At 40.1% G+C, this 6,701-nt stretch overlaps 1 pseudogene; it reads right to left on the reverse strand.

Moving 5' to 3' along the window:
- Window positions 1-1,686: 1,686 nt before the first annotated feature.
- LOC116555963 lies at window positions 1,687-3,175 on the reverse strand (annotated as a pseudogene).
- Window positions 3,176-6,701: the final 3,526 nt, after the last annotated feature.

Consider the following 6,701-nt stretch of genomic DNA (forward strand, 5'->3'; position numbering starts at 1 on the left):
TGCTGCCCTCTCATTACTGAGGTGTGGGAGGTGGTGGGGAAAGGGAGTGCTTTGTGGCCAGGCCACCCATTTAATTGAAATGGGTGTGGAATTTGGTTTGAATTTTAAAAAATGCACTGAAGGCCTTCATTTTGTTTTTTGGAGGTGAAATTGGAGACACAAGACTCAGCTAGGATTGCTTCCCTTCACAGTACTCTTTGTCCCAGGGATGTTTAGCTCTGGGCCCTGATTAACTCCTCCAAACTGCCTTGCATTTGGTACAAACTTTATTTCCATGACATCATTTTTTTTCCAAAATGTTTCAAATATCATTGTTAGCATTTTCTTTTATACCCATAAGTCTTCTGAAAAAGTTAGGAGAGGCGTGGCCAGGTAGAATATTGAAAAGATGATGAACTTTGAAATTTAAAGACAAAAGATCTCTACTGGAGTTAAAGAAGTTACATATGACCCAGCTTCCTTTTCTGTAAAACAGAAAAATAATAAACTCTTCCAGGATTGTGAAGATTGATTAAAATATGGCATGAAATGTTTTAAAAATATACAGTATAGTACAAGGGTCAACTCTTGCTTTAAATGTGGGCCATACCAGTGTCAACCTGTAGATTTTAGGGTTAGTGGGTCAGGATGATAGAGTAGGCAGAAGTATGTAGAAATACAGCCTAAGGGGCAGGAAGACACTTATTTGTGGAGGACACAAGATTTTGTAGTGAAGTGTATTCCTGCCCTGATCATATGGAAGAAACTATTTCTAAAATGAGGAAGTTGTGGGCAGACAGTGGAAGGAAGAGATTTGAAGAAGTTACTTTTAAGGAGCTGTTGAAATTTGAAGTACATGTTTATGGCAAAACCAACAAGCTCAGAGGAAATGGATTACCAATTGGCTAAGAATTTAGTTACTAGAGTAAGACAGTTTGGATTTGCTTCCTGGGGCTATCACTTCTGTAAAGGCTAAAAAATTACCAATCTCCATAGATTTTAGTTTCCTCATTTGTAAAATCAGTTAATGACAGAATCTATTTTGTTAAGAATTAAATGTGATAGAGCATATAAACAGTATAGGATCTCGCTTGAATTAAGCATCCAATACATGTTAACTGTTCATATTACTACTATCAATTTTAAAAAGCTCAACTCTTAAATATTTATTTATTATTAGCACATGTCAAAATTATATTTTATTTATTAATGAGGCAGCCACCAGGAAGACAAAGAAGCTAGTTCTAAGAACATTTAAGGTATGGAGACATACCTACAAGATTTTGTATATGTATCTACAAAGTCAAACACATACATGCACGTAGTTAGAAAAGTCATGCTGAAAGATTGCTTGTTAGGTATGTGAGTGGTTAACGTCCTAAAGAGCAATACAACCACACTGCTTTTAGAATTAACTTTTCTTTTGAGCTATACAAATTATAATGACTTATCAATTTATGCAAAACTCTTACCTTATATAGTTGTAAAATGTCTTGCTCTTTATCAGTTGTAAATTGTTAGTCAAATGTCCTGTGATATTTCAGATTAACTATCAGAGGACATTTGACTAAAGAGCTTCACATTAAAGTCAAACAGATATTTTAGAAAGTGATCTAGCTTGATATTCAAGAATCAATGATCTTATTTACATTTTTCCATATGGGGATAAAATTTCATGTAACATCACTAAAGGAATTTTTTGAAGGGACAACCTAGAAGATACTGAGCAGGAATGAGATAATTGATGACAGAAGATCAGGAAATAGGGAAGGGAAACTAAGAAGGAAGAGGAAGGACCAATTAACGTGAAGGGCTGGAGTGGGTGATTTGGTCAGTATATCTAAGGAACATCTGGACAGAAACAGGGTAGAGAGAGAACTCAGAAAAAGTAATTTTCTTCTGGTCTCCAAGGAGTATGCTTTCTGAATATAGAAAGGGAAGAAGTCTTCTGCACTTCTTGTGAAAGTCTCCTTCTACCGCAGTTTACAGGAAGCAGTGGGAGATGAGTGCTGTATCACAGCAGTATGCTCACGTGGTTTCTAAGATGAGAACGATTCTCACATGGAGATACAGGCAGAAGAATGTTGGAGGGCACGCTTAGGGTTAGCTGAAATGCATCTGAGAAGTTTGCTAGAAGTATGACTACTAGAAAGTTGAAAGGAAAGCCACCCATGGTTTTGTAAATCTCCAGAGAGCTTCTTTCCTATATTGACATCGTATTGGGTTGATTAGCAACTAAAGATAAATAATTACATCTGCAACAAAACTTACTCCTTAGTGTTTTCTTCATGGCAACTTTTACCTCCTTGTTTCTCAGGCTGTAGGTTAGAGGATTCGGCATGAAGATCACCGTGGTATTGGAACACAGAGGCCACATTCTCCTATGCCAGGAAACTAGTTGTGGAGGGTTTTAAGTAAATGAATGCAGTCTATCTGTGGAACACCACCATAGCTGTAAGGTGGAAGTTGCAGTGGCTGAAGACTTTGGGCCTGCCCTCAGTGGTGTTGATGTGGAGGATACTGGAGAAAACAAAGGTGTGAGAAACAAGAACTATGAAGCTCATGATTCTGGGGTTCAATCTAGCCAAAAAGAAGACTGCCATCTCAACATCATAGGTGCTAGATCAGGAGAGCTTCATGAGAGGGAAGATGTCACAGAAGTAGTGACTGGTGAGGAGCTCACAATAGGGCAGTTTTCACATAAGGCCAGTCTCTATTGTGGAGCCAACGAGTCCCATGGTATAGACCACAGCCACGAGCAGGGAGCAGGTGGCATGAGAAATGATGACGTCGCAAAGTAAAGGGCAGCAGATGGCAATGTAGTGGTCACAGGCTTTCGTCATCAGCATGTAACACTCAGCAATGACAAAATCCAGGAAAAAGTAGAACTGTGACATGTACCCTGCGTAGGAGATAATGTTCTACTTTGACACAAAGTTCGCCAGCATCTCAGGGCTAGTAATGGAGGAGTAGCAGAGATCTAAGAGTGACAGATTGCTGAGGAAGCAGTACATGGGATGTGAAGCTGAGAGTTCAGACAAGTCAGAGTGACCGTGGCCGGGTTCCCCACCATGGTGACCATGTAGCTATCGAGGAAGAGGAGGGAGTGAAAGAGCTGGAGGTCTGGCTGCTTCATTAATCCCCTGAGAATGAACTCTGTCACTGTAGAATGACTTTTGGCAGTCATTCTCCTCTAGGTAGGATGCTTGTAGGAATGGAAAAGAAGAACCCTGCGAAAGGTCATACCTGCATTTGCCTGTTGAAGCCAGGCAGGGGCATCTGCCCTTGCTTGAGCAATCCTAGGCTCATTCCTGTTTCTTCTCCTTTCAATTGAACCAAACAGAGTCTTCTCGATTTCAGAAACTAAGAATGTGAGAGGAAAAAGGCCAAGACCTGAAGCTTTAACCACTGACAACAATGACTGTGACCTTAGTTGCCCTTTGGAACCACTTGAGGAACTTTAGACATTACTGTTGCCAAGGTGCATCTCAAAATTTCTGATTTGATAGGTTTGTAGTATGGCCTGAGAATCAAGATTTATAAAGAGCTCCATTCAGGTGATTCTACTGTGCCGCCTCTATTTATAACTTTTGGGCTACAATTTTATCAGATAGTATAAGAGGTGAAAACCAGCCTATTTCATTAGTTGAGTTTGCTGATGTAACTTACTTCAGAAACTTATTCTCATTTCATCTGGGCAATCTCCAAATGCATGCCAGGATATAAAAAAATATGGCTCTGGCCCAGCACCGTGGCTCGCGCCTGTAATCCCAGCACTTTGGGAGGCCGAGGCAGGCAGTTCACGAGGTCAAGAGATCGAGACCATGGTGAAACCCCACTTCTACTAAAAAATGCAAAAATTAGCTGGGCGTGGTGGTGCGCGCCTGTGGTCCCAGCTACTCGGGAGGCTGAGGCAGGAGAATTGCTTGAAACCAGGAGGTGGAGGTTGCAGTGAGCTTAGATCCCGCCACTGCACTCCAGCCTGGCGCCTGGCAACAGAGCAAGACTCTGTCTCAAAAATATGTATATCTATATCTATCTATATCTATATCTATATATCTATATGGCTCCAGGCCAGGTGCAGTGGCTCACGCCTGTAATCCCAGCACTTTGGGAAGTTGACGCTGGCAGATCATGAGGTCAAGAGATTGAGACCATCCTGGTCAACATGGTGAAACCCCGTTTCTACTAAAAATACAAAAATTAGCTGGGTTTGGTAGTATGTGCTTGTAGTCTCAGTTACTCGGGAGGCTGAGGCAGGAGATTCGCTTGAACTTGGGAGGTGGAGGTTGCAGTGAGCCGAGATCATGTCAGTGCACTCCAGCCTGGTGACAGAATGAGACTGTGTCTCAAAAAAAAAGTATATGGCTCCATAATCCCAAATTCAGGTAGTGGTAGTGTGGTATGGTTGATAGAAACTGGTATTTATGTTTAAATGATTAGCCCTTGAATCTCAGCTTTTAACTTTTACAGGGTAACAAGTCAATTTCCTTATTTGTAAAATAAAGAGAAATCATAAATTTAAGGTAGTTTTAAGGATTGTTTAAGATAATAAATATGGAAATATTTTTCAAATATTAGTATGCTTTTCAAATGTGGGTTGTCATTCAGGCATTGGGTTTTATTTTTGGATTTGTAATTTCTGGTCCAATATAGTAGAGGGCCCAGAAAATGTGGGGGGATGTCAGATAACAGCTAGAGTTGGGAGCGTAAACTGGGGTAAAAGCATTTTTTATTGATACTTGTGCCTCACTTTAGGAAAGGTATGAGGATATCAGCATCACTGGATCTTGGCTAAAAGTAGTCAGATATTAAGAAAATCATACAAAAACATGCTTGTTTTAGACTCATCTGTAGTATCTGTGCTGGGGGCAAGATGTCCTTAAAAAGATTTTTTGAAAAGGCTGTAGTATTCCTTTTTTTTCTTTTCTTTTCTTTTTTCGAGACGGAGTTTCACTCTTGTTGTCCAGGTTAGAGTGCAATGGCACAATCTCAGCTCACCACAACCTCTGCCTACAGAGTTCAAGTGATTCTCCTGTCTCAGCCTCCCGAGTGGCTGGGATTACAGGCATGTGCCACCATGACCAGCTAATTTTGTATTTTTAGTAGAGAGGGGTATTCTCCATATTGGTCAGGCTGGTCTCTACCTCCTAACCTCAGGTGATCCACCCGCCTGGGCATCCCAAAGTGTTGAGATTACAGGCGTGAGCCACCACACCCAGCCAAGGTTGTAGTATTTTTATCCTCTTCTACTCACTCCATTTGAGAGAGAAGGATTCCTGCCCTGTAGTTATCAGGATGGCTGAACACACAACACTCAGCAACGGACAGAACTTTATTAGTCATTTATACTCATAGCCCAGGGGCGCAGAATATTACACCATGCAGGGCTGCAGAGGGGCTGCACTAAGAAACAGAGTGAGGAGCCAGGGGCTGTGGGAAAAGGCTTTGTAGTGTCAAGAGGGTGGGGTGGCACTAGTTTTTACGAGAAGTTAGAATTGGTTTCTTTGAATAATTCTGCAAGCTAGCAGGGAACTGAAACTCTAGGACAGGTAGGGATAAGCAAGGTATCTGCCTGTTTCCCATGATAAGAAGGGTTCCTTGGCTAATACATTTTATCAGTGGGACCAGAGTCGGAAAGGAACTTGCAGTGAGGCCATTTGAGGCTCTTTTAATTTCCCCTATATGCCAATACATCACATAATGTTGGCCTTAATTTTAGGCCTTATACCACATACAACATGCACATATTCACGAAAAGTCACATGTGTATTCCCATTTATGCAAAGTTATGCATCTATATGTGGGTATATATATTAAGAATTAAATTTAAAAAATCAAAAAGAAAGAGCTGTAGCTCTCTGATTATTGATGCCAAATAACTAGTTTTGCTTTACGTATGGTAACAAACTAATGAATGACAGGTTTTAAAAAAAACCAAAGCTGGTAAGTCAAGTTTTGAGTTGATAATCAATATCTATAATTCTGATTAGATGGGGAGGTCATATCAAGAACAAGAAGATTGTGTTAAATTTGGTTGTTCATTTTGTATCTTGAAGTGTTGGCATCACTAAGCTAGGGATACAGTTTATTTTTCATACAACATAGGAAATGAGAAAAATGTTCTTTTCTTTTTTTGGTGACCAGAGCAGTCCAGATAATGTTAATGTCAGATGAGAACTAGGACTAGTGGACCTAGTAACAAAATATGGAGCTTTTGCAGATTGGGTGTTTCAGTAGGGAACACGGGTACTCACTGGCTCCCCCTTCCTTGTGCTCTTTGATGCTGGGGTCTCCAGGCTTCTGTCTGTCCTTGGTCTTCTCATTCTACTTGGTTTTCCTGAATAATCTCAACCGCTTTCATTGCTTTTCCTTCCCTCTATTTTTATACTGTTGATTTTTATACTATTTCTAAGTGTATACTTTTTTTATAGTTTTCAACTTTTAGAGTCAATTTATGCATTCCACACAGAAAACATGCAACCAACAGACATTATAGGTAGATGGCGAGGCTACCTGGAAAGAACTGGACCAAACAAAAAAAGCAAGTTTAAGTTTGGTCTTTAGATATAATTGTTATCACTGTCTTTGTGACTTCTCCTGATAACTTTATCTTCACTGCTCCTTTGCTATTGAATGAGTAGAAGACATACAAAAATACAAACTGAAACTTTCTTCTAAAAAATTTCTTGATAGAAATAAACTGAGTGCTCTTGTCAAGT

This window comes from Sapajus apella, unplaced genomic scaffold, assembly GCF_009761245.1.
Source record: "Sapajus apella isolate SASKATOON/1434 unplaced genomic scaffold, GSC_monkey_1.0 scaffold16, whole genome shotgun sequence".
NCBI lineage: Eukaryota > Metazoa > Chordata > Mammalia > Primates > Cebidae > Sapajus > Sapajus apella.